The sequence below is a fragment of the Sus scrofa genome, chromosome 12, assembly GCF_054392235.1.
Source record: "Sus scrofa isolate SSC_HxYL_T2T_F1_AM1 chromosome 12, Sscrofa_HxYL_maternal_Yorkshire_Landrace_v2.0, whole genome shotgun sequence".
NCBI lineage: Eukaryota > Metazoa > Chordata > Mammalia > Artiodactyla > Suidae > Sus > Sus scrofa.
In genome coordinates, this window is record NC_139394.1 from 4,597,443 (window position 1) to 4,623,039 (window position 25,597).

At 53.6% G+C, this 25,597-nt stretch overlaps 1 long non-coding RNA gene across 8 annotated transcripts in view; it reads left to right on the top strand.

The window, feature by feature from the left end:
• The first annotated feature begins 146 nt into the window (after positions 1–146).
• LOC146397999 (uncharacterized) overlaps positions 147–25,597 on the top strand; it is a 38,322-nt gene continuing 12,871 nt past the window's right edge. Inside the window, exons 1-5 of one of the 8 annotated variants that reach the window (XR_014820783.1) lie at positions 147–338; positions 2,984–3,129; positions 13,955–14,151; positions 18,242–18,759; positions 19,702–22,366. This is a non-coding gene — a long non-coding RNA (uncharacterized LOC146397999). Of the gene's footprint in view, positions 339–2,983; positions 3,130–13,954; positions 14,152–18,241; positions 18,760–18,797; positions 22,853–23,499; positions 25,431–25,597 lie in introns of those variants that run through there. The other 7 variants (XR_014820784.1, XR_014820786.1, XR_014820785.1 and 4 more) reach the window with 7 other exon arrangements.

The following is a 25,597-nucleotide window of genomic DNA, read 5'->3' on the forward strand; positions in this document are numbered from 1 at the left end:
CCCAGGCTGGGTGGAACCGGAAGCCTGATGACCACGCTTCCCAAGCACCGCCCTCTTACCCCCACCAACCCATCAGAAGACGGCCACACACCTGCAGCCCATCTCCCAGATTTTGCCTATAAAACCTCTTCCCTGAAACCCCATGGGGAGTTTGGGCGTTGAGCGCACAGACTGTCGGTTCTCCTTGCTCAGCCCTTGCAGCAAACTTTCTCTGCTCCGAACTCTGGCGTTTTGGTTTGGCCTCACTGCGTGGTGGGCAGGCAAACTGGATAGCCCCAGGCTTAGGTAGGGCTGCGGCGGTGGACGCCAGCCAGTGGAGACCTGGTCTCGACTCCCAGGTAAGAAGGGAACCCGGGTACCGGGGTCTCTGTCTCTGCGGGCTGCTGTGGGCTCAGGTGTGTCCCCCATTCCATCCTAACCCCTGACACCTGTAAGTGTGCAACAGTCACTGCAGATACAACTGCGCTAGGATGGGAAGACACCTGAGGAGGAGAGTGGGTTAGGGCCCTGGTCCAGTGACTGGCGTTCTTGGAAAAGGAGAAGGAACTTGGACGCACACCCACCAGAGGCCAAGGCTGGAGGGCTGCCCCCACCAGCCCGGGAACACTGAGGGCGGCTGGTCACCACCAGGAGCTGGGAGAGCTGCCGGGATAGATGCTCCCTCGGGGGCCCCAGAGGGAACCAGTGCTTCTGAAACCTTGAGTTTGGACTTCTGGCCTCCGGAGCTGGGAGAGAGAGTTTCCGTTGTTTGGAGCTGCTCTGTGTGGCCACTTGTTACTGCAGCCCCAGGACACGACCACGCGGGCCTCCAGTGTGCAGAGCTCCAGGTCTGTCTCCATCAACAACCCGGCTGTGGGTCCCGGCTCTGTTCTCCAGAGGAGGACACTGAGGGTGTGAGTGGGCTGCAGAGTGCCCATCTGAACCCCGGCCGCCTGACTGCTCAGGGGGCCTGCCCAGGGCAGAGAGAACCCCTCTCACCCCAGGATGCAAACCCACTTGGCCATCTCCTCTGTACCAGCTTCCCACCCCTGGCCCGGGCAGGGACAGCCTGCTCCCTTCCGCAGGCTGCCTGGCACAACCTCTGGACTCGGGGGGTGGAGGGGCGCAGAAGGGTGGAGCCTTGGTGCCCAAGCAAAGGCTACGCCCACCCTCGTAGGGTGAGAAGCCTTCCCGGGCAGAACAGCAGGCTGTCTCGCCACAGACACCCTCGTGTAGCACGCCAGGGCCACACCCAGCCTATGACTTTCTGGAGGGCTGGGCCCCAAGTTTGCCCCGTGGAGGTCTGAGGTCAGACCAGGCTAAACTCTCCAGCATCCTTTTAAAGCCACAGAGAATTCTGGTTGCCCCGAGAACCTGAAATGCGGGCCCCTGTTCTGGAACACTCCTGGTACCAGGTCTGGGAAGCCACTAGATGGCAGTAAAGACCAAGCCTGGACCAAGTCTAGCGGAGAAGGCATGGGGGAGGGGGACCCAGAGGAAGGTCTATGGGGGAGGGTGTAGCTGTGTGGCCTGTGTTAGAGACCCGGGGAGCAAAAGGGTCCCTGTGTGGTGAGCCCAGTGGTTGGACCCAGAGGAACCTCTTGCTTAGAAGGATGTCCCTTGGGGCCCCCCCTGGACCCTCCAACTTGAAGCCTTCCTCTGGGTGTCAGGGCCAGAGGCTGCTTGGCCAGGTGGCACCCAAGTATGTATCAGGCCAAGGAGACCCCAGGAGATGGGGCGAGGGGTGCATGACTGAAGGCCACTGGCCTTGGGGAGAAGCCCGGCACCACGCCTACCAGATTAGCCGGTGGCTGACTCCTGCTGGGTCACTTACCAGCCCCTGTGAACTGGGGGGCAAGGACAATATCTTCCGGGTAGAGTCACGTGAGACAGTGCCTGGCGCTCCGTCCAGCCCAGAACACGTGCTGTTCGTTGTCAGCATCACACCCGCTGCTTCATCCTAATTGTTCTCAGTGGTGCGGGGTGATCCTGGGCAGGTGGGTCAAGTGTGAATAAGACAGTGAGGCCAGAGTTGACCCACCTGAGTGCATGGACCCACGGGACATGCGAAGCCCAGCTTTGAATGGCTCGTGGTCAACCTGGCCTCATAGATCCCATCCCAGGGTGGCCCCCTCCCACGGATCACTCGGGGTGTCTTCAGATGTACCCACACTCCCCGCCGACTGTCAGGGACACCCCACGTGCCAAGGGCCTCTCAGGCGGGGTTTCTGTCTGCCGTTACACAAAGTCAAGGCCAAGGGAGCAAGCCCAAAGCTGGACACCGTTCTCTGGGCCAGGCTGAGAGTGGGAGCCACTGTGTGAGGAGGAGGGATGGGGACGGGGTGGAAGAAGGGGCATGGGGCGGGGGCTGGCAGGGGAGAAACTCCGGAGAGAAAGGCGGCGGGTGGCTCTGCAGGGTTGGTTAATGGGGCTGAGCAGTGCCGCGCAGGGCGGGTGCAGCCTGGAGGGCCCTTGCTGGGCTCGAGGGAGGTGTTGCTTGGTTCTCTTGGGCGGGGGGGGGGGGGGACCCTGGGAAATGCTCACGGGTTAGGACAGGGGCCTGAGTGTCCTCTCTCTGTGGAGCGTTTGCCGTCAGCAAGTGAAGGGCTCCTGGTCGTGCCGAACACCGTGTCCTGTCTCCACTTCCCGTACCCCAGACACGATCATTCCAGATTTGTTAGTTCGTGCAAATCTTTGGGAACCTCTGGAGAAGCATCAATTACCGTTTGCCGGCAAGCCTGGCTGTGTTCTGTTTCCCCAAGTTAAAATCACAACCATCCTGTAAGAGGCTTCGTGGGCTCTTTGGACCTGATGTTGGCAGTGATGAAAAGGCACCAGGGAAGCTTAGTGAAGACATTTTAGTTCTTAAAAATTAAATACGACAATAATAGCTAACATTCGTCAAGTGCATGCAATGAACCAAGCATTTTGTGTGTGTTACTTAATTTAATTAGAAATGACCCTTCGAGATAGGGATTTAAACGACAAAACTCCTGTCTTACAGATGAAGACACTGAGGTTCAGAGAGGCTCAGAGTCCTGTGCGGTGCCACAAATCCAGAGTGTCTCAGAGCCGGGGTTCAAGGCTCAGGTGAGCCCATCTGCAAGAAAGATACTGGACACGTGTGCCAAAGCCCCCGCCGGACATGAGGTGAGGCGTCGCGGTTGTCGCGAGGAAGGGGTCAGAGAAAAGCCTTTGGGTTGCAAAGATTTTGCTCCAGGTGCAATTGTACTTCCCCCAAGTGCATGAAAAGAGCTCTGTGGGTAAGACAGGGGGATGCCAGGCGAAGGAAAGTGGGACAGAGTTTCTAGCGGCAAGGGTTCCTGGAGAGCCAGCGTGGGTCTCTGAGAAAGGAGGGAGGAAGGACCCTGCTGAAGTGGTTCTGAAGGCTCTTTGATCTTAGAAGTCTCTTCACCATCATGTGCAGAGGGGCTTGGGTTCCAAAGGACACGCTTGGGGAAATTCTGCTCCAGTGGAATCTGGGGACTCAAACGGATAAGAGTCCTCCCACTCCTGGAACATTTGGCGACGTTCGTTTCATGGTGTGCAGTGAGAGCTTTGTTGTCTGTTCCTGGAAGGTCACCTCTGAGCCCTTGGAAGGTCCCACCTGATAAGAGTGCCTCTGTTGACCTGGGGACCTCGGCCAGCCAGGTGATCTGTGCCAATGATGTGATTTGGTTGAGGGGGGAGCTTGGGCCACTGATGGGAGCTTGACCTCTGGAGGGGCTGCAGCCCAAGGTCGGCCACGTGGACAGTCAGATACATCTGTGTGACTGAGACCCAGGGAAAAGTGGGCACCAAAGCTCCGGTTGGCAGTGTTCCGTGTGTGTGGTAGCCCGTGGTTGCTGGGAGAATGAAGGGCTGTCCACATGACCCCACCGCAGCAGGAACCTGGATGTTCATGCCTGGTTTGCCCCAGACGCCGCCCCAGGTGCCTCTGCTTAGTGCTGATTTCAACCTGCGTCCTGCTGCTGTAATAAACCGTAACTCTGAGTAGAACAAATTTTTTTGTTTTCTCCCCAAGTCTTGTGAGTCTTTCGAGGGAAGGATCCAACCTGAAGGTGGTCTCAGGGACTTCCACGCTTTGCATATAACAAAAGGAACATTGCAGGTGTAATTAGACATCTTAAAATAGGGAGACTGTTTGGGATTTACTGCTGAGGGGCGGGGGTCACATGAGCCCTTAAAATTGGAGAACTTTTTCCAGCTGAAGCTGGAAGAGGAAGCAGAGGGACTTGAAGTGCGGCGGGCACTGTACCTGCCAGTGTTGGAGGGGGGCATGTGGGAAGCATGGGCCAGAGTGTCAGGGTCCTCTAAGAGCAAAGACGGGCCCCCGCTGACAGCCAGAGAGGCGGTGGGACGCTCCGTCCTACAGCTTCACAGAACTGAACTTGGCAAAGACCCAAATGATCTTGGAAACAGCTTCTTCCCAGAACTTTCTGATCAGGCTGACCCCTTGATTTTTGCCCTTAAAAACCTGGAGCAGAGAACCTAACAGACCCACCTGGACTTCAGGCCTACGAGCCAATGAATTTGTGTTGCTTAAGCTGCTCAATTCCTGGCAGTTTGTTACAGTGGAATAGGAGATTAGTACAGTCGCCCTTCATGCATTTTTTTTCTTCCCATTCCTGTTTTCTAGATCAAACTGCATGTTCTCTGGCCCCCTTGTCCCATCCTGGGGCGTCTCCAGGGCCTGCCGTGCCTGGCCTCGGCTCCCAGGACGAGACACGAGTGCCAAAGCTCAGAGGTCCTTCAGAAATTTTTAGTATAAAACCAGGTCTTTGAAGCACGGAGGGAGCGGCAGGAGGCAGGGAGGATGTGCTTGGCCCAACAAAAGCTATTTTAAATTTGAACACAAAGATTCCAAATCTAGAAGCCTCTCCAGCACATAGACTGCATGTTAAAGTTGCCTAAATGTAATTATCTGGCTTTATGCTTCGTTAAAGAAACCAGACACAAGAGAGTCCATTCTGTGTGATGCCATTTCTGTGACATTCTAGAATAGGCCAAGCTAATCTATGGGACAGAAATCAGAGGAGGGGTTGTGACTGGGGTGGGAGGGGGAGGGAGGCACGGACTGAGAAAGGACATGAGGGAATATTCTGGAGTGAGAGAGGTGTTCTAAATTTTGGTAGGCATGTGGGATACACTGGGGTATGTATTTGTCAAAGATCATCCAGTTGTATACTTCGGAGATTCATTTCAATATATGTAAATTATGCTTTGGTTAAAATTAGAAAATTAGAATAATTGCTTAGAAAAAAATAACTGAGTACTGTGAATTAGGCCTTGTCCTTTAGAGGAAAGGAGTTACAGCTCTAGATAAAAGGAATTTCTCCTGGAGTTCCCTGGTGGCTCAATGGGTTAAGGATCAAAATATATATGGTCCCTGCTACGGCTTGGGTCACTGCTGTGGCGTGGGTTCAATCTTCTGCATGCAGCCAAAACCAATTTCTCTCTAGAACTTTGTACATTTGCGCCCTCCTCCCCATTTATTTATTTATTTTTGGTCTTTTTGTCTTTTTAGGGCTGCACCCATGGCATATGGAGGTTCCCAGGCTAGGGGTCTAATCAGAGCTGTTGAGGCTGCGGCCTCCGCCAGAGCCACAGCAACGTGGGATCTGAGCTGCGTCTGCGACCTACACCACAGCTCACGGCAACGCCGGATCCCCAACCCACTGAGCAAAGCCAGGGATCAAACCCGCAACCTCATGGTTCCTAGTTGGATTCATTTCCACTGTGCCACGATGGGAACTCCCCATTTTTTATTTTTAAATGCATTAGAAACTGTGCTAGTCTCCGCTGCTGTGCAGACTTCAAAATGCACGGAATGCAGTAAGTTTCATTTTTGATTTAAAAAAAGAAAATATAGGAGTTCCCGTCGTGGCGCAGTGGTTAACGAATCCGACTAGGAACCATGAGGTTGCAGGTTCGGTCCCTGCCCTTGCTCAGTGGGTTAACGATCTGGCGTTGCCGTGAGCTGTGGTGTAGGTTGCAGACGCGGCTCGGATCCTGCGTTGCTGTGGCTCTGGCGTAGGCTAGTGGCTACAGCTCCGATTCAACCTCTAGCCTGGGAACCTCCATATGCCGCGGGAGCGGCCCAAGAAATAGCAACAACAACAACAAAAGACAAAAGACAAAATATATATATATATACATATATATATTTAAAGCACACCTTTCAATGGGCAGCTTGGTCCTGGGGTTCAGAGGTGATGGGCAGACATTGATCTTTGTCTGCCCCCCATCCCCGTGGCCCTGACCGTATGGGAAGCTCATCAGGGTGTGATGAACTGGGAAAGGATGGGGATTTGGGTGTTGGGTTTAGGTCTGCCCAAAGCAGGGGCTGGAGCACGGGACCCTCTGAGGCGCCCGTCGGATGGGTTTGGGGTGCATCCCACAGCAACCCCCCCGCCACCGCCGTTGTACCCAGGAGAGGCTGCAAGGATGTTACATGGGCAGAGGGTTAACGGAGGGTGGAGACTCCTGATGTTTATAGTCTTGGATGACCCCTGCTGAGGTGCTGGGTCCCAATTGACCCTGCCGGCTTGCCTGGGGTGTGGGGGCATTGTCCTTGGAGGAGGGGACAGGGGGCAGAGAGCTCTGGGGGCCCTGCCTGCAGCTCCTGAGAGCACCTGTTCCAACGGCCTGAGACCGGATGGACACATCTGACCTCCCTTGCCAGGCAGACGGGGCCTGGCCTGGGCCAGGGTTGGCGTGTGGATGCGGGGGAGGTCTGGGTCAAGGCTGCAGGAACCCCGGACTCTGAGGCAGACCTGGGGGGACAGGGCCATCACCTTCATCAGTCCTAAAGGCTGGCCGGGCAGAATGCGGGGTAAATGCCCTCAGTGGCTGGACGTGCAGAAAGCAAGCAAGACGGCGGCAGGATATTGGGAGGCGGAGGCTAGGTGTGCCCTGAGTCCATGGAGCTGTTATTTACTCATTTTTACGGCTGCACCCTTGGCATGTGGAATTTCCCAGGCTAGGGGCTGAATCGGAGCTGCAGCTCCCAGCCCACACGGCAGCCACAGCCACACTGGATCTGAGCCACATCTGCCGCCTACGCTGCAGCTTGTGGCAACCTCCTGAGCGAGGCCGGGGGTTGAACCTGCATCGTCGTGGTTACTAGTCGGATTTTTAACCCGCTGAGCCACAGGGGAGCTCCTCCATGGAACCTTGGAGAGACGCCGATGAGCAGGTGGATAGGACTCTAGAATGAGCATTTGACTTAGTCTTGTAACCTTTAGATTTAGGGGGTGCACTGGTAAATTTTAACAACGGATTGTTTGGACCGAAAAAAGAAAAAAAGCCATGCGTTTTACCAATTTCCCTGGTGTAAATGCTCTCCCACTGTGGCCTATTTGAGTCTATACACACACACAAACTGAAGTTACACCATTACCTGGTACTTCTACCATGTAAATCCAAAAGCCATGAGTAACCTCAAGCGCAGGGGTCAGGCAGGATGCGGTGATGAGCGAGGGACGCGTTTGAGTATGCATCGTCTTTTTTCTTTTTTTTGCTATTTCTTGGGCCGCTCCTGTGGCATATGGAGGTTCCCAGGCTAGAGGTTGAATCGGAGCTGCAGCCACTGGCCTATGCCAGAGCCACAGCGACGCTGGATCCGAGCCGCGTCTGCAACCTACACCACAGCTCACGGCAACGCCGGATCGTTAACCCACTGAGCAAGGGCAGGGACCGAACCCGCAACCTCATGGTTCCTAGTCGGATTCGTTAACCACTGCGCCACGACGGGAACTCCTGAGGTATGCATCGTCTTTTTATTACACGGTTGTAAGTTTACGTAATTTATATTTTTAATAATGGCTCTGCTTAGCAATTGGTTTGCTCAAGAGCTGAAGATTTCAGTCTTGGGAGCCAGTCTGAGCTGGCTGCCGAACCCCACTGTTGACACCAAATCCAAGAGACAGGCCGTCAGCGCAGCTCCGAGCTGGGAGGTTGGGCAGCAGCCAAGCCATCGCGAAGTCCCGCTGGAAGAGTGGAGTTTTTCTAAGCAGTGCTCTCTGCTGGGATAACAGAGCCCCTGGGAGGGCCACGACCAGGAGAGGCCGCAGCCAGCGCTGGTCCGGGAAACGGCCCCGTTTCCCTCCAGTCCACCCCGCTGGTTCTTTATGGACAAGTTTAACACCTTGTATTTTCAGGCCCTCGGTTCTGGCTCCTGTCAGTGTTCACACCCCCCCCCCCCCGCGACAGCTTCTGTTTGGTTTCCACGCCCCCGACGTGGATCTCAGCATCTGGAGGTTAGTCGGAGGTTCTGGGCTCCTAGTGAGCAGTCCTGTGTGTGGACGATTCTCCGTCTCAGCTGAACACGGAGTTCCCTTGGGAGGCTTTTGAAGCCTCTGACACCCTGGGTTCCATCCCACCCCCGTTTTGGAATGAATGGCTCTTGGGTGCAGCCCTCGGGGGTGGTGTAAAACCCCCCCGGGGGGCTTCTAATGTGCAGCCACGCTCAAGACGGGAGTTACGTTAGTTTATTCACTCACCAAGCGCTGCCCGGGTTTCATTCATTCTTTAAACACTGACCTGCTGCCACGTGCCAAGTCCCGGATGTGAGCCAGGCATCGGGGACAGGTGACGAGGCCGTCTTCCCAGCCCTCGACGAGCTCACAGAGACAGTCCAACGGGGGAGACTGGACACCGGGGACGGCGGTCTTGCGTCTCTTCCCCACCATCCGTTGCGAATAGTGGCTCCAGTTCCTTCTGTCCCTTCACGGTTGTCCCGTTGCCATGTGACTTCGCCCGTCCAGCCACCCAGAGGTGACGTCTGCTCTACTTCCCCTGGACTTGGTCTGACTTGGAGATTTGCTTCGGCCATCAGGATGTGACGACAGTGGCCTGGGACAGAGGTCAGGCAAACCATAAACCTTGAGGGGACCGTCCTTCAAAACAGTCTGCCCTCAATTCAGATGCCGGCCCCAAGTTCTGGGGTCCCAGCATCCTGGAAGTATCACTCAGGCCAGCCAGCTGCCAGGTTGGGGGTCCCCACAAACACCTTCAGGTCAGGCAAGTCGCTCAGTGAATTTCAGAAACACAAGAAGGTGCTATACGTGTCAGCGCAGTATTATCACAGCAAGCAGATGCGATGAGAACCAGCCAGAGGGCCAGGTGAAGGGCAGGGGGGGGTTCAAACACGAAGCCCCTGGTCATCCTCCCTGTGGAGTCCCGGACGGTGTGACCGTCTCATGGCTGCCACATGTGACGATGGCCGAGAGTCTAGCCAACCAGGGAAGCTCCCTGAGCCTCAGTGTCCAGTTTTTACGGGGGCCAATCATAGACCGCCACGTGGCTGACCTTCAGTCTCCAGGTCCTTTAGAAGCTGCCGTTGATATGGTCTGTCCCAAAGCTTCATCATAAATCACGTTGTTTTGGGGAGCTCCCACTGTGGCTCAGAGGTAACAGACCTGACTAATATCCATGAGGACACAGGTTTGATCCCTGGCCCGGCTCAGTGGGTTAAGGATCCAGTGTTGCCATGAGCTGTGGGGTAGGTTGCAGATGTGGCTCAGATCTGGCATTGCTATGGCTGTGATGTGGGCCAGCAGCTATAGCTCCCATTCGACCCCTGGCCTGAGAACTTAGAAATGCCATGGGTGTGGCCGTAAAAAGAAGGAAAAAAAACGCATTGTTTTTACATCCCAAAGGCCGAAGCCCCATCAGGCAGGATATCGCAGGGGCCTAGGGCCCCACCTCCCTGTAGCTGAGGGCAGAGGCCAGGTCTCCCTTTATTTACTATTTATTCTTCACTCACCGCATAACTTCTGAGCCCAGACCTTAAGAGGCCTGGCAGCTCCCACGTGTGTCCTCTGGCAACGTCCCTGCACCTGTGACAAAGCCCAGGCTTCGCCTCCTGGAGGGTGGGAGACCCCACGGGGGCAGCTGTCACCTGACCGCCAGCACCAACCTCCAGACACAAACCTGCCTTGGTGGTGCCCAGGCCGAACCGCTGACCCACGGACTTAAGAGCAAACCGAATGGTGGTGTGTTATTTAAGCCGCTACGTTTGGGGTACTTTGTTCCACAGCGGTAGGTGAGGAATGTGCCATCCCTGGTGGTGAGGCTGAAACAGGGGCCCTCAACCTTCTCCATGCGTTAGAATCACCTGGAGAGCCTGTCAACATGCAGTTTGAGGGGAAGAACAAAAAACTAATAGCATTTCAGGTTTAACCTAGACAAAAAAAATTTTCTTTTTAGTGCCACACCTGTGGCATATGGAGGTTCCCGGGCTAGGGGTCGAATCAGACCTACAGCTGCCCGCCTACACCACAGCCACTCGGGATCAGAGCCGAGCCTGTAACCTACACTCCAGCTCATGGCAACGCCAGATCCTTAACCTACTGAGCGAGGCCAGGGATGGAACCTCAGCCCTCATGGATGCTAGTCAGGCTTGTTTCTGCTGAGCCACAATGGGAACGCCCTAGACCAAATATTCTTATGTAAAATCATAATGCTTTTCATTTTGTAAAATCGTGGACGTTTTTATTTGGGAGATCTTTGTTCCTTAGGAAATTACATCAGGCGTTAGTAAGGTCATCACCTGTTGAACTGTGGCTAAACTGTGGTGATTATACTAGCTAATAATTTTTAAAATGTGGTGTGTGGAGGCCTAACCCAAGTTTCTGATTCAGTGCTTCTGGGATGGGGGAGCCAAGAATCTCCATTTCTGACAAGTTCCCTGCTGTTTTGAGATCCACGCTTTGAGAACTAGTGGTCAAACTGTTACAGGTAATACTTTCACGGCCAGTGATTGGCTCAGGAATGAGCATGTGACTCCATTCTGACCAATGAGTGCTAAGCAGAGGCCTGCTGGAGCCCTTCTAGGAAAGAGCGTCATGGCTTTCTTCCTGCCTTGGGATGCTGTGCTCTGGATGCAATGCCTGGAGCTGCCTCTGCCACCTGGCAGCCCTGAGGGGAGCCATCCTGGGGCCACAGTCTGCACCCTGGGGAAGGCAGAGCCTGGGCGAGAGAGAAGCTGGGTCCTTGAGACCTTGTCGATTAGTTGACACCAGGCTGCTCCCGGCCCTTCCCCGACAGCTCCAGCTCTGGAGACGGCAAAGTCCCTTATTGATAAAGCCGCATTGATTCAAGGTCTCTGTCACTGCAGCCAGAAAAACCTAAACCTGTTTACCAATATGCAATTTGCAAATGCTTCGACAGATGCTAGAATGGAAACAGACCCTGGACGTAGTCCAGCTCACCTCGGTGCTTCCCGAAGCTTTTCGTGGACCGAGCTGGGGGTGACGTCGGGATTGAGGGTGGGAGGGAACCGGGAGCTCTCTCCGTGTGCCCAAGTTTCAAGGTTAGGATGCCGAGTTCAAGGCACAGGGACCCCTTGACAGCCAAGGTCAGCAAGGCCTTGTGTACCTGCAGTACCCAGTGCAAAGTCTAAGTCTTTCTGGGAACAGATGCCCCTCAGTTATTACGGGATCAGAGAGGAGCGGGTCTGGCTCGGGGGAGGGGACCTCTCTCCGCTCTTGTAAGCCTCCCTGGAGTGGGTGGAGGAAGCGGGGCTGCTTCCTAACCCAGGGCACGTGGGGAGACTACTTTCCAGTCTTCCAGGAGAATTAAGAGGGATCTACGCTCCTGGGCACGGCTTAAGGAGACAAATAAACCCCCGGTTATTGGATTAGCATCACCGAGGCAGCGACGGATCCAGCTTGCTTTCAGGTGCTTTGTGAGCAGGACAGGAGAATCTTGCAAGCGCTTGGCCAGTGTCCAACCTCTGCCTTGTGGCTGCTAAAGCCATTTTGTGTCTTTGGGACATGGTCTAAAAATAAAGTCCGAAGTCCTCAGCACCAGCCATTCGGATACCACATGGGGGCTGGTGTCCTTTCTCTGACAAATATAGGTCCTGGGACAAAACAGAGGAAGACGGGAGAATGAGATGATGGAGCTGGGTTCCCACAAAGTCAGGGCACCAGGAAACGGGTAAAACTGGAAGAAGTCATATGTGACCATGCAGGTGATTTGCATGAAAGCAGGCTTGGAAGGAGTCACTGGCGTGACCTCATTTTTGTTTAAAAAAAAAATTAATTGTTGTGGGTCAGCGGTTATGAATCCAGCCAGCATCCATGAGGATGTGGGTTTAATCCCTGGCCTCCATCAGTGGCTTAAGAATCTGGCATTGCCACGAGCTGTGGTGTAGGTCACAGACACAGCTTGGATCCCGCGTGGCTGTGGTGTAGGCTGGCAGCTGCAGCTCGGATTCAACCCCTAGCCTGGGAACTTCCATGTGCTGTGAGTTCGGCTCTTAAATGGGGAAAAAAAAAAAAAAAAAAAGCAAAACCAAACCAAACTGAGGTAAAATTCACATAACACAAAACAACCATTTTAAAGGGAATAATTTGGTGGCCTTTAGAACATGCCCAGTGTTGTACAACCACCACCTTGAACTAGTTCCCAACCACTTTTCTCTCTCTAAAAAGAAACCCTCTACCCATTAAGCTATCACTTCCCGCTCCCCCCATCACTGTTGGTCCTTTCTGTATGAATTCACCCATCCTGGACATTTTGTATAAGGGGAGTCAAACAGTCTGTGTGTGGCCTTTTGTGTCTGGCTTCTTTCACTAAGAATAGTGTTTTCAAGGGTTATCTGTGAGTAGCATGTCCACGCATCATGCCTGGATGTTACGTCACATCTTCTGGCCTGTGTCAGTGCTTCACTCCTTTTTTATGGCTTCATAATATTCCACTGCATAGATGGACCACATTTTGTTTATTCATCAGTTGATGGACACTTAGGTGGCTTTGAACATTCATATGCAATATATTTGTTCGAATACCTTCCTTTAATTCTTTTAAATGTATTCCTAGAAGTATAACTTCTGATAGAGTAAGCTTAAGCAGGTACACAAATAAGTTCACACATGTACGTGCACACACATCTAGACACAAATACATCTAAGAAACCCACAGATGGGGGGTTGGGAAAATGTTACAGGTCTCACACCCCCAAGTTGACATAAGCAGCATCACAAGGCTCCCACACTTAGTAAAAGGAGAATTTACCCCCCCCCCCCGAGAATGGTCAGAGAAACAGCGGAAGAGGGAATGCAATGAGCTGTTAAGATTCTATTTTGCAAGACGAAGGACCTCGGGTCATGAGGTTATGTTCAGTAGAAGAGGCAGAAAGCAGGAGTGTAAAATGGTCACAATTTGGTTAAAAAAATTCATAGGCAGAGATGCTCCTCTCTCTGCATGTGGGGAAAATGCCAGGGGAAAATGCATGATGGGACCAGGGGTTTTATTGCCCTTCCTTGTGGTTTTGTATTTTACAGATTTTCTACATTGAAAACATTAGGGTCAAATGAGCTGAGGTCACTAAAAGACTTAGAAAAGGGGAGTTCCCGTCATGGCGCAGTGGTTAACGAATCCGACTGGGAACCATGAGGTTGCGGGTTCGGTCCCTGCCCTTGCTCAGTGGGTTAACGATCCGGCGTTGCCGTGAGCTGTGGTGTAGGTCGCAGACGCGGCTCGGATCCAACGTCGCTGTGGCTCTGGCGTAGGCTGGTGGCTACAGGTCTGATTAGACCCCTAGCCTGGGAACCTCCATATGCCGCGGGAGCGGCCCAAGAAATAGCAAAAAGACAAAAAAAAAAAAAAGACTTAGAAAAGGACTTGGTGCATGGCATGTGCTCTAGAGGTATTTGTTTATAATCAGACAATTTGCAAAGAAAAAAATACTTCTGGAGTTCCCATCGCGGCACAGTGGAAACGAATCTGACTAGGAACCATGAGGTTGCAGGTTCAATCCCTGGCCTGGCTCAGTGGGTGAAGGATCCAGTGTTGCCGTGAGCTGTGGTGTAGGTCGAAGATGCAGCTCGGATCTGGTGTTGCTGTGACTGTGCTGTAGACTGGCAGCTGTAGATCCGATTAGACCCCTAGCCTGGGAACCTCCACATGCCGTAGGTGCGGCCCTAAAAAAAAAAAAAACAGTACTTCTTTCTGCCTTTCTCAGGGTTGGAGTGCGTGCTCCAAGAGGGCAGGGAGGCAAGGGCTGGCTCCGTGGATGTGACGTGAAGGGCAGCTTTCCACCCTTGGCTCTTGTCCCTGGATGAAGCAGGAATCCCTCTTCCCCCGCCCCGAGATCCCCGTCCCATCTAGCAACTCTGCAGAGGCCTTCAATGTGCTCTCAAAGGACTGTTGCCGGGAAAGGTATAAAGTGACCAGAGTCAAGGTGACACCTGAGAATGGCTTTAGTCCCAGGGGAAGTGTGGTTTCCAGGTACCCAGGGGCCTCTGCCTGGTGAAAAGCACCCCACTAGAGCACCCAGGACCCTGGGGGAGGAGGCGGGTCAGCAGGGGACAGGAGGGAGTGTGCTTGGACCCCCTGCTTTCTGCCACATTTCAGGTATCAGGAAGGCACCTGGACCTCAGGGGTCCAGAAGCTGTGCTTGCATGAGTTCGCCACAAGGGGGAGCTCTAGGCACCGCGAGGAGCTCGGCTGTGCAGACAGTGAAAGAAAGAGGAGACTCATGACTGTTTTCTTCCAAGGGTGGGGGAGATGTTTTTGGTGCAGGGGGTCGTTCCTAACGCGGGTGGTGCACACAGGGCACCGGAGGGGCCGAGGAGCGGTTGCTGTAATTTCCCTGCCCGACCTCAGGATGGGGCCTGAAGGTGGGGGCCTGGCCTCTTGCAGAGACGTTGGCTCCTCCAGAGAGGCGGGTCTGGGCAGGAGGCGGGAGGCCGAGGGGCAGCCGGGGCAGCCATGAGGGGAGCAGGCAGGCAGGGCAGCGCTTCTGGGATGCACAGAGCGCCAGGGCCCCGGCTGTCTGCTCAGAGTTGAGGCCTGTCTGCTGGGGCCCTCCAGAGCCTCCTGCTAAAGTGTGTGTAGAGTGTGTGGCTGCGCGTGGCGTGGCTTCTGATCACGGGCACAATGCCTGCTGGTGGCCAGGGTGGAAGGTTTCTGCCTGGGGCGCTGTGAGGTGAAACTCCATCTCATCTCTGCTATCGGATACCTGGGCCTCCAGCCTGGAGCTGTAAACACACACACACGTGCACACGCACAGATGAGTGTACACATGCACACTCAGTCGAGCACACATATGCACACACACAATATCTCTACCAGTTGGAGATAATGTGACAAGACACTCCCAGATGAACAAGAAAATTTAGAGGCTGAAACAAGCCAAACCTCCAGGCTCCTGGTTACCTGTAATCAGCTCCACTGAGTCGTGACTGAGGCAGAAACCCAGTGATTTGCCTGCTGACATCCTGTGAAAATGCCCCTAATGTCGTTTGCTTCTAAGTGGGGCTGCTGTGCTTTTCTGGTGACTCAGCAGCGGTGGGGGGAGCCGGGATCCTGGGAGGAAAAGGGGAGCCCTGGGCTGGGCCGGGCTGAATTTGCTGGAGGTTCTGGCACAGCTGGGGGAAATGCCAGCCACCATCCAGAGAGGCGACAGGAAGTGTGAGTCCTCCTCGGCCTGCAGAGCTGTGACCTCAGCCTGGCTCTGCTCCGGGCATGACCTTTCAACCTTGAAAGCAGAGCTAGAAGTTTGCTGTTTCTGCCCTGGATGCCCTTCCTCCCCTGTCCCCTGCCCCCCCATAGGGCTTTGGAGAACAGGCTCCTCCAGCTTCTGGCTGAAGTGCTTCCCAAGCTGGCTGCCCACTGTCCCTCACATTCAGCCCCCTACACTGCTCTCTCTCTGGCCCTCCCGTACCCCAAAGTCCTGCCCTTCTCTGACCCCTCAAAGTTCTGACCTCATCACCACACATGTTTTGGGGGGAGTCTTTTTAGGGCTGCACCTGCAGCACATGGAAGTTCTCAGGCTAGGGGTCCAATCGGGGCTACAGCTGCCGGCCTACACCACAGCCACAGCCACGCCAGACCCGAGCCACATCTGTGACCTACACCACAGCTCACGGCAGCGCCAGATCCTTAACCCACTGAGCGAAGCCAGGGATTGAACCTACATCCTCATGGATCCTAGTCAGGTTTGTTAACCACCAAGCCACAATGGGAACTCCCACGCTTTTTTTTTTAAATGAGCCTTTTCCCCCCCATCATAGAATTGCCCTTTCTCCTCTCCGTGCCACCTCGTTCTGGAGAGGCGGCTTTTGCGTGATTCTCACCCGAGTCTCCCACCTGGGAGAGGGTGACGGGCTAGTTGGTGGAAGGTCTGGCAGGAGGAGAATGGAGCTGGGATCCCGGGCAGGGAAGGGAGTGAGAAAGGGGAGGCTGAGGGATAGGCAGGGGGACTGCGGGGGGCGAGGGTTTGGGGTAGATGGGAGGCGGCCCCTTGGGGACCTGAAGGGACCTCCACACTGTCCTCCAGTCACTGCGAGCAGGACGGGCCAGCGGGTGACCTCCTGCAGGGCCTTCCTGCCACACTGTCACCCGTGCTGCCGGCACAGCCTGGGCTTCCAGGGAGGCCACAGAGATGCTGCTGGACCCGGCCTGGGGAGCTGAGACCCCAGTGCCAGCCCACTGCCTGGTCCCTAGGGTCCCCCGTCCTGGGGGTAGCCGGAAAGGGCATGGACAGTGGGGGGCACACCAATTGCGGGGACCCGGGTGGGCAGGATAGCCCAGCCTCCAGAGCTGTGCACTGCAGGCGGGGGGCCACGTCAGTGGTGGTGGAAGCAGAGCGCTCTGGGCCCTACCTGGGGCCACGCTGGTCCCCGGGCTTCCTCCCTGTTGCCCTCCGGTCCTCACAGCCAGCAAGCCAGCCGCCCTTCCCATCACTGTCTTATGAGGAGTTGGAGTCCTGCTCCAGATGGAGGGCTGGAGAGCAATGAGCATTTCAGGTCGGGGAGGAGGAATGAGAGAGGGGGCTGGCGGCCGGGCGGCACCCGCAGGCCTGTCTGCAAGGCTGCCTCTTGTAGCGGGAGGTGGAGGAGCTTGGAATTCAGCCCCGTCACTGCCTTTCGGATAAGCTTGGTCTTGACGGGGCCGACATCAGGGCGCCGCTGAGGGAGTTTTCTATTTGCATGGTTTTCAATTTATCTTGTGCAATTTCTTCCTAATGCTTTGAGGTTTCAAGTGCCCATCAGTGGTCCTTTCCCAATGGTCATGGACACGAGGTCATTGGCTGGGACGGCATCAGAGCGAGCGCACGGGCAGGCGGAGGAGGTCCCTGAGCAGTGGTCACGTGCTCCAGCCCTCCTCTATCCGGCCGCAGTGGGGTTAACCAGGTCCAGAGCCGGGGTCCCTGGCACAGCAGCCTAAGCCCATATCTGTCTTCTCTGGGTTGCCTTAAAAAAAAAAAAAGTTGGAGTTCCCATCATGGGTCAGTGGTTAACGAACTCAACTAGGATCCATGAGGACTCAGGTTCGATCCCTGGCCTCGCTCAGTGGGTTAAGAATCCGACATTGCCGTGAGCTGTGGTATGGGTTGCAGATGCGGCTCGGATCCTGCGTTTCTGTGACTGTGGCTGTGGTGTAGACCGACAGCTGTAGCTTCGATTTGACCCCTAGCCTGGGAACCTCCGTATACTGAGGGCGCAGCCCTAAAAACCAAAAAAAAAAAAAAAAAAAAAAAGAAATGTACTCTTGGCGTTTCCTGGTGGCTCAGTGGTTTAAGGAGCCAGAGTTGTCACTGCTGTGTCTCTGGTTACAGCCGTGGCACCGGTTTGAATCCTGGCGGGTACTTCCATATGCTGTGGGCGTGGCCCAAAATGTTCTCTTTCTCGCTCTGTTTAGGTGAAATCCTGTGTTAGTGTTCGTGGGCCTCTAGTTGAAAACCCCACATGATAACAAAAAATTGCAGCTCCGCTCCTGCCCTGCCCGCCCCCCAGTCCCGGGACGGACCCTTCTATTTTTGTCTTTTTCTTCTGGGTTTTGCCTCCATGATTCTAAATACCATGATTACACTGCTGTTTCCTTGACTACTTTACCCGTTTGTTTGTTTAGTTTTTTTTTTTTTTTTGCCTTTTTCGGGCCGCACCTGTGGCATATGGAGGTTCCCAGGGGAGGGGTCAAATCAGAGCTGCAGCTGCCGGCCCACACCACAGCCACAGCCACGCCAGATCCAAGCCGCATCCGTGACCTACCCCACAGCTCACGGCAACGCCGGATCCTTAACCCCCTGAGCGAGGCCAGCGAGCCAGCCTTCGTCCTCAGGGATGCCAGTCAGGTTCTTAAACTCCTGAGCCAGCACGGGAACTCCTCAAGTTAGCTTTTGATAACGTTTTCCCAAATGCTTTGAAGAGGTTTCAGATGCCCATCAGTAGTATTTCTAAAGGTGTATTAGGTGATGTCTCCGTCTCCTTATTTCTTGGCGACCTCTCTTGTTGCTCTGATCTAGGGCTATCCTTTCTGTCCTTTCCCCTTCTCCGTCATTCTGGAACTCTCATTATTTTCCTCTGGCTGGCTGGACGTCCTGTTACCTGCATCCTGCATTTTTGTCTGACCACGTCCTTGTCCTGCTGGAGCACATCCTCCAGTAACTTCCGCAGAAGAGGTGAGCAGGAGGTGCCGCCGTGGTGACCCTGAAATGCTTATGCTCAGGCCTCATACTGGCTCCCTCCATGACCCAAAGGGACAGACTCCTCCAGAACCAAAGCCCAGCCCAGAGCCAGGTGCGTTCCAGGTGTCACAAGGGGACAAGCTGTGGGCCATCAGCATCCAGAGGACCCCGCCTCCTGCATCGGCCCGGGGTTCACCCCAGCGGGTCTGGGCCTGTAAGGCAGAGCCCTGTTTTCCACATGCTAAAGCTTGGTCTGCTGGTCCCTCACCTCTGTAGCACCATCTGGAGGGGCTCCTGTCTTGAGTACCAGCCTGGAAGCCCATCCTTGGTGGGTCTCAGACATGCAGTGGCCACAGGTATTCCCCAAATCCTGATTTTTTTTTTTTTTTGACAGAAAAAAACGCAGCCTCCTCCAGCCCCCACGGAGCCTACTTCCCTTCCCAGACCCATCTCTAGTGTGTGTCATAAGGCAGGTCAGAGTCTTACAGAGGATGTAATGAGGCTCGGGGACCCATACATCCTTTCCCATGGTCAGGTTCAAGTGAGAACATCTATGAAAGGGTTTAGATAGTGTTGAAACACCACAGGGAGGCAGGGCTGTTATTACTCTTGAAGGAAATGAAGTCATTCCTGGGGGTCCAGTCCGTTGGTTAATTTTCCAAGTTGCCGAGGTTCTCAGGGTCCATTTTATCTGTGTGCAGATGCTTCAGGCGCATTTCTTAAAGCCAGGGGGATGCGGAGTTTCCAGGGGCTCATTTTAAAGCAGTAGGAATAAAAGTGTTTAGCGCAGTGCTTCAACCTTGGCTGAATATGGGACTTACCTGGGGAGCTTTAAAACATCTCGTTGCCCAGGCTGTACCCCAGGCCCATTAAATCAGGCTCTCTGAAGCGGGGTCCTGCCATCAGTATTGTTTAAAGCTCCCAGAGATTTCTGGTTGTAGCCAGAGCTGAGAAACTCTTGCATGAAAGATTGCCATTAAGGGGTTGACTTCATCTCTGGCTGGGCCTTCAGATCCCCTTCTGGGGGGGTCTGTTAAAAACCCTGACGCCAGACCTCACCCCAGAGGGCTAGACTGACTCACGTTGGGGCAAAAGCAGCCCCAATGATTCAAATGTGCCGGCGGGTTGGGAAACGTGTCTCCAAGGCCGTCCTTACCGTCCTCGGGGGCCCCTGGGTATCAGGAGGCTGAATGTGGGGATCAGGTGCTCCAGGGAGCTGTGGGAAGTAAAGTTTGCTTTGCCGGGAGGAGCCCGAGGGCGTTGCTGCTGCCTCTTGACTGCTCGTTCTGCCTCAGCAGCCGCTGGTGGCACCTCTTTCCAAACCATTTCCTCCACTGTGGTCCTGGCCCCCGCAGCAGAACCTGCAAACCTGGGGGTGACGGAGCACAGCCTTTCAGCTCAGCCGGGAAACCCCGTTGGCAAAATAGGAGAGGCTGGAGGATGCCCTTCCTGAAAGTGTGCCTGTGCAAGGGACCTGGGATGGTACCCTGGCCCGCCATTGCGCCAAGAGGTCGTTGGGAATCTGACGCCACCGAGAGGTTCCACATAGGATGTCTCACCCATGTGAAGACACTTTGATGGGCACAACAGTTATTGGGCATGGAAGACTCCTTTGCCCTGGAGAGAGATTAAGGAATCCGGGTTTGTCCTCCTGCAGAGAACTGGGTCATTGTCTGAGACATGGTTTGCCTACTGCCGCCTGGTGCGTGAAGCACCCTCCCGAAGGGGGTGTAAACCCAGCTACTTCCTGGTCCACAGAGGCTCACCAAACAGCCACGGGGTTGGGGTCTCCCTCCCTGACCATCAAGACAACGGTATCCTGGGCTGGTCCTCCATGCGAACTGTTGGACTGACTCTCCCGAGGTAAGCGCGTGAGTGCCGGGCACTGTTACGCTGACAGCATCCCTGGATGAAGCCAGTAGTCTGTGCCTTTGAGACCTGCCCCTGCGCCACGCCAGCTGGAGCCTGGTCCGGTCTCAGCGTGGAGGCAGGCGGGTTCTAGGTTGGCCTTTTCACTCACTCGTTGCTGACCCAGACTGTGATAGAAGTTTTGTCACCTGCCGAAGAGGATACTTGCTTTTACTTAACAGGATTGTGAGGCTCAGACATCATAAAGGGAATGAATTGGCTCTGAAAAAGCATTTCCAAGGCATATCAACAGAAGGGATGATAGGACGAAGTCCCTCTGGCTCGGCGGCAGCGCTGTGAGGCTGTGTGCACAGCCCATGATCCCCCGTGGAATTGGGGACCGAGGAATTCATTGCCTTTTGGGGGTTCAATCTGCCGTGTGTGCACAGTGAAGAGGAATGGGGGAGCATGGCCTTTGCCATTTATGGCAGTCTGGGAACTTGAAACACTCCAACCCATCATTCTCAAAAAGCTTTTTGTTGTCCTTCAGAAGCTTATGTCTCCAAAGATCCACCCGTCACGGGTATGCAGCTAGACGGGGCTCATTGCATCACGAGCTGGCGCAGGGGCGCATTAAATGCTTCTGACACTTGTTACCATCTGCTGAGGTGGGGGTGAGGTCTGAACATTCTCTGTGTTCTATTAAAGCCTTCGCGTCCCCACCACCCCTTGGGTTGAGCTCTTGTGGTTTCGGCTCCAGAAGTAAGGAGATACTATCAGAAGATGGATTCGATCCTTAACTGATTTCCGTTTTAAAACACAAGCTTTGGGGATTTTTACAAAATTACTTCAGTTAATTAAAAAAGAGAAAAGCTTTGAACTAATTTACTGGCACTTATGCATTTGGTCCCAGCGTGGTCTCTGTGGACATACTAAATTCCAGGACTGTGTGGCTTTCTGGGTCGCCAACTGCAACAAAGAGAATCTGTGAGATTAATTATTGACGTTGATTTTCTTTGCCAGTAAATGAATCCCTAAGGACCTCGAAAGAATCTTGGTCAGTTGGGCTTGGAACATTGAGGTTCTGCTTTCTCCTAAGTCACCCCGCTTCTCTTCCTCCAGAAGAGATGTAAAGAGTTCTTTTCCACGGCTGAAGGCGGATGGATGACGTGGCCGTATGTCCCATGTCCACCACCCCCTGCTGCCCCCAACCCCCCTGCAGTCTAAGCCTTCTCTTAACTGATTTTCATGGATACATTTGGTTCTGGGAGGAAGGACTTAGAAAACTTTTATTCAAAAGGAGCTATTTGTCGCCTTTAGTGGGGTGTCTACTTTTTCCTTAATGATTTGCAAGGGTTCTTGATAGAGTTTTACTTGATATGACTCCTTTGTCAGTTATATGCATGGCACCTGTCTCCTCCCACTCTGTGGCTTGTGAATCCCTAATAAGCCATCAACACCTTCCAAAAGAGAGAAGCAGGCCTTATAGACGACTGATAAAGACTTTTCTTACTTGCTGTCTTACTGACACATCCACCCCGGGTCTGACCAAGCTGCTTGGTTTAACTACCAGTCCTCAGGAAATATGGGGGATGGAGGGACATGGTAAAGATTTAGCTCAGAGGACTCCCTACAGAGAGTCAACAGCTAAGATGCAAGGAAAATCGGCAGCTTAAAAGAAACTAAAGAACCAAATCAACCCATGACAGTGTTTGAAATTCACATGGACCCTGAGGATAGTAAAACTGTAAAATACTGAAGACATTTGGAGACATTTGAACATTGACTGGCTATTTGGTGTTGTGACTGCATTAAGCTAATTTCTTATAAGTGTGATAATGGTGTGTTTTTAAAAGCCCTCTCTTTTCAGAGATGCTTATGGAAATACCTACGGGTGGTGTTGAGAATTTGCTTGAATATAATCTGGTCGGGGGAAGGGGAGATAGAATCAAAATGAACTCACCAAGGGTTGATGACTATCGAAACTGGGTTGTGGGCATTCATGATAATAGCTCTGTAAATAGTTGAGATTTTCTACAATGAAAGGGATTTTTAAGCAGGGTTGCTCCAAGCCCGGGTGTCAGATGAAGCATTACTAAAGTCTTGAAAGCGGCAGGTCCCTCTTCACCCTGTGATTTGATCTCCTGGCTCTACGTGCGGCTGAGCCTTGAGAACCAGCCCCACGGTGCTGTTCGTCTATTCAGCTCTCTTCATTGCATGAGGATGGTGTGAAAGCTTCCAGTTGCCTAGCAATGTCTGGCGACAAATCGATCCCCTGCTCTGGAGCACAGTAGCCGAATATTGATTATCTGGGTGATTTGGAGATTTGACTCTCTGGATGGACAATTTTTTTTCTGGGTAATTGACCAGGGCTGTTACAAGGGTCATCAAGAGACATTCAGGAGAGGAGCTGGGGAGTTCCCATCATGGCTCGGCAGAAACAAACCTGACTGGTATCCATGAGGATGCGAGTTCGATCCCTGGCCTCGCTCGGTGGGTTATGGATCTGGCGTTGCCTGAGCTGTGGTGTAGGTCATAAACATGGCTTGGATGCCATGTGGTGTAGGCCAGCCGGCAGCTATAGCTTCGTTTTGATCCCTAGCCTGGGAACCTCCATATGCTGCAGGTGTAGCCCTAAAAAGACAACAACAACAAAAAAGAGATGAGGGAGGGGCTGGGATCAGGTAAAGATACTGGGTAAGATAAAAGAGCGTGGTCAGGCCAGGGATGGAGAGCTGCTGACCGATGCCAGCGATGTCAGGGTACTCAACCCCTGAGTCCGCCCTCCATTCAGCACCTCTGCAGCTGGACAGCGCCTCGGGAGGCCAGTTTTCTGAGGGTGGGCTTTTCCCCAGCACCTTCCCTCAGGTGCTGGGTGGTCCCTGTTACAGCTGGCTAGTTCAGCTGGTTAAGGAGACCAAGGCCACAGCCTGGCCTTGACCCACTGGCTCGACCAGCTGAGTTGGCTTTGCTCTATTTCTCACCCTATTATGAGTATGAGTGAGTGGTTTTTGCTGGGCAGCCTGGGTAGACAATGAGTTTGACTCCATGAAAAAAAGACACTCCCTCCTGGAGAAGCTGCTCTAAGTTCATGTTCTTCCTTGTGGATGATCAGCAATGCCAATTGCAGCCGATGGCATATTCAAAAGAATCGTCAGCCTGCCCCCTTGAATTAGCTCTTCTTGACAACCAGTTGCAAAACTCAGTGGCATCCAATCAGCACTAACTTCCCACTCGTTTGTCTGCAGGTCAGTGCGAGTCTGGCTGATCTTGTTTGGACTCAGCTGGAATCGGCTCTGCAATGTGAGTGGGGTCCAGATCCACTCCCATCCTGGACCTAGAGTTACTCGGGGCACATTCCAGTCATAGGGGGGGAGGCAGGTGGATAAGAAGATAAGCCCATTCGCACACACATGTTTCAACCCACTTGTATTATATCTGCCAGCGTTTCACGGGTCAAAGCAAGTCCCAAGGTCAAGCTCGGTTCCAATGGGACGAAGGGGTATGCTCTGCTTGTAGTGTACGCAGTGAGTCGTTGCTGAACAGTAATTTACCTTAGCACCTCCCACGCCTGAAAGGCGGCCTGCATTCCAGCTTGAATAGTCCTGAGAGAGACATTGGTGGGAAGGGAAGCATTGATAGTGCCTGTTCCAGTTAGCAGCTGTACAGGGAGGATCTGACTCTGACCCGCCTGCCCTCCGTGGGTCCCTGGATGTGATAGGCAGTGGGGGAATTGATGCAGGAATCTGGAAGCTGCCGGCTGCCATCGTGGGAGCTAAGAGAACCCCTGGAGGTGGGGAAATGTGTCTGTAGCTTTTCTGAGCTGAGCAGTTTTGCAGCCTCAGTTCTCCTCTGTGTGTGTGCACGAGAGAGCATCTCTCCCCCTATTTATAGACTCTGGGTGCGGGGGGAGGGGTGGTGGTGCAGGGAGAAGTAAAGCCTCCATCACCACCAGGCAAAGGGACTGTCAAGTCTGCCAAAGATGTGTCGAAGATGCAGTCGTGTTTGCACAGAAATCCCTGGCGCGCAGTAAAGGCTGGGAAGAGCAAAGAGACTGAAATTAAAACACAGGCTGGCTAGTTACTAAATACAATGTTTTCTGGGAGGTGTTAGCAGCTGTTTAAATTCCAGAGCATGGAATACCATGTAATTCTGTTTTACTTAGTAGCAACTACACAGAGCTCTGGCTGGGAATTGACACAGAGTGACTGGAAAGGCAAACACATCAACAATCCCCAGATTCCTAGACTGGAACAAATGGCAGGTGGGCTCAGAGAGCCCCTGGCTGGTTCCCATGACTGAACCTCAGAGAGTGGGAGATGCTCTCCTTCCTGGAAGAAAGTGACAGTAAGTTCCCTCCGCCCTGGTACATCAAAGAACCCTTTCTCTGCCTCCTGCCTGCCACTACGTTGGTTGGTTGGTTGGTTGGTTTTTCCCCAAGATGCATGATCAGAGAAGATGACACCATTTCTGAAAATGGTTGGGGAGGCTCCCTGCAGATTACAACAAGGAATTAAGTATTGAAATACATTTAGGACAAGAGGAGTGTATAAGGGCATTTTGGACTAAGGAAAAAGCAAGAGTATCACGTCTGTATCCGTCAACCATTGGCTCAGTAATGCTGTGTAACAAACGTCCTGAAAAGTGGCTGAGAAAGGTGGGCTGGAGTGACTGTATTCCGCCTATATTCATCTGGGGACCCAGGCACAGCAGCTGCTACAGGAAGCCCTCCTCCCGACAATGACAGATGCGCAAGAGGCAAGCTCCAGGGCACCTCTGCTGTGTCACGTCTGCTCCATCCCATTGATGAGCACAAGTCACATGACCGAGACACACCTTTGGTGGGAAGAACTACAGAGGCACATCATAAAAGGTCTGGATACAGGGACGGATGAGGAATTAGGGCGGATACTGACATCTCCCACAGTATAGGAGGGGCATGCGCAAACAGTTTGCTGGAGTGCGAGGTGGAGGCATTGAAGAGATGAGCAAAGTGGAATGGCTGCAGCCTTGGGTGCCAGGCAAGGCTTGGCTGTTGACAGTGGGCAGTAGGGGGGGCCTGTTTTTAGCTCCCGCTGCTATGACGAAATAGCGTAGACTGGGGTGTTTCAACAACAGGCATTTGTCTGCACGGTTCTGAAAGCTGGGGAATCTACAATGAAGGTGCTGGCTGACTGTGTTTCTGTGTTCAGAGCCCTCCTCCTGGCTTGCAGCTGGCCGCCACCTCACTGGGTCCTCACAAGGCAGGGAGAGGAGCCAGCTCCCAGATATTCCTTCTTTTAATGGCCCTAATCCCATCATGAGAGCCCCACCCTCATGACCTCATCTGAACCCAGTCACCTCCCC